Below are 2610 nucleotides of genomic sequence, written 5' to 3'. Positions count from 1 at the left end.
CTCTCTTTTTATTTATATTGAACCATTGAGCCCTTAAGTTGGGCTTAGGCTTACGCTGGCCTTACAAGCATGCTTGGGCCCAATTCAGTCGGGCCCTGCGCATGCAGGCCCCCGCAGGCCCTGCAAGCCTAGTGCGGTTGGCTCTGCCAGGCCACAGGCCCCGCGCGCGCGGCCCCCCGCAGGCCCGTCACAGGAAGGCCTCTCAACCCCGGAGCGGGCAGCATGCGGTTTGCCTCAACCAATATGCGATTCATTTTGATATAAAATAATTAAATATCCAAATAGATAGTTCGCAAAAATCACATAGATTTTTACATTCCTCTTTTGTTGCGGAATGTATTACGATTATCATGATCGAATCTCGTCTTATTTTATGAACTCGTTGATCCGCCAACGTCCTGTCTCAATTTGTTGTACGTTGTTCTTACTCGTTGCAATCCGAGAGAGAGAACTTTTGTGGAGAGATGATTCTTTTTTTTTTTTTTTTTGGTTATCCGTATGTGGTCAATACCTCATGTATTTATAGGCCATAAAGGAGACGTTTATCCTAATTATATTCTGACTAAATCTCACATAGATAGAGATTTAAACAGATTAGGATTTATCTATTAGATTTATTTATTATCCCATATGGACTAGAAATATAACAGATAATTACAAATATTTATTTCTTATCCCATATGGATTAGAAATATTTTAGATAAGCCCCAATGTGGACGAATCTTAACAGTCACCGGCTAAGATCATGAAGGTTCATGCCATAATGATTATTAAATACAAAAAAAATGCCAATCAAGATCCAAATAGCACCCTATCCCTTGCGCACAAAGAGACTCCCCCTCCCTATCCCTTTTTCCACAACTCCTAAGTCAACAGCGTTGATCGTCTCCTTTTTCTCCTTGTTCTCTTACTCCATCTCCACCACCATCACACACTATTGCTACCGCCATCGACGCTCACCGCTGCTCCAATCCTTTTCTCTTACTATTATTTCTCCTGCCACCATGACAGTTAGGAAGAGTGCCGTTGTCATCGTCGTTAACAGTAGCAGCATCAGTGGCATCGCCGGGCAACGGCAGCATCAGTGACATCGGCCGGCATCGTCATTGCCAATATTGGTGTCGTCGTCATTGACATCTCGTTAGTAGCGGCGGCAGCATCGACGGTGCCAACGTCATTGTCGTCGTCGGAGGGTGTAGAGGGAGAGGGATGAGGGGAGAGAATAGGAAGGGTCGACGTAGTAGAGGGAGAGAAAGTAGAGGAGGCAACAGGAAGGGAGGACGGAGTAAAGGGTGAGGAAGGAGAGAAGTGGATGGGAAGGGAGGATGGTGTAGAGGGAGAGAGAAGACAGGAGAGATGGGAAGGGATGACGAAAGGAAACGGAAAAAGGATTGGGAAACCACGTGAGTAATAGAGCAATTTTTAGGATTCGGGCTCTATGGAAAGATTCGGATCCCAAAGGTTTCACCCGAAAATTTTATACAAAGGATCCAGACCCTGAGCAAGTGTTTGAATTGGGTACAAGAGGGGGGATAAGGGGGTTATCCCCCCTTTTGTACCCAAACACATTTTTGGGTGGGTGGGAACACTTGTTCCCACCTATACCAACACTTGTTCCCACCTATACCGGTGGTAGGTATAGGTAGGAACTTGTTCCCACCTAGGGTGGAACAACTTGTTCCACCCACCACCCCGCGGTACGCGAGAGAGAGAGAGAGAGAGAGAGAGAGAGAGATTGATATTTTTGTTTTAAATTTAAATTTTAAAAATTTATAATTTATAATTTTAAAATTTAAATTTATAATTTTAAATCATAAATTTTAAAGTTTAAATTTTAAATTTGATATTTTTAAATTTTAAATTATAAATGGCCGGGCGCGTGTGCGCGTAGAGGTTATGTGGAGGGTCGAGAGAAACTACTACGCAAAAAGAAGTTAGTTGAAGAAAATGCTTAATTTATAGGTTAAAAAAAAGGAATGTAATTCTTAATAAATCCACATCAATGGAAGCATAGATATTTATACCTCAATTCAATTTGATTTTTGGCCAATTCTCAATAAAAGAAGATTAGTCGGGAAGAAGAATGTTGGTCTTTTCGACGCAGGGTGTTTGTTTAACTTGTAATTAAGTTTACTAAAGAAAGATTAACATTTGGAGCGGGCAAGAAAAGAAAATTTATGAAAGAGAGCAGGAAAGACTACTGAAGCTAGGCAGTCCTTAAGGCTCCCGGTTTGTTTGGGCGTTACAGCAAGAACTAGTTATATCGGCAGAGTAGGTACAAGTATGCATGCGTTTTTCGAGGAACAGAAGGGTATTTGTTTTATTTTGGATGAAAATCGTGAGTATAAGGCTGTATCACTAGAAAAATTATGTTTGGATGAAAATGTGATATAAGATAGAATAGTTGATAATTATAAATAGAAAATAAGATGAATTAACATTATAGATTGAATTTAAATTTTTAAACTTTATACAATTTGTAAATTGAAATTTTTAACTTTTAAATTTAAATTTAAATTTAAAATTCAAAATTTTAATTTTCAAATTTAATTTAAATATCAAATTATAATTTATATAACCAAATTAAGATTGAACCGATTAAAATATCAA

This window comes from Ananas comosus, unplaced genomic scaffold, assembly GCF_001540865.1.
Source record: "Ananas comosus cultivar F153 unplaced genomic scaffold, ASM154086v1, whole genome shotgun sequence".
Taxonomy (NCBI): Eukaryota; Viridiplantae; Streptophyta; class Magnoliopsida; order Poales; family Bromeliaceae; genus Ananas; species Ananas comosus.
Note: the sequence above shows the minus strand (reverse complement) of the source record.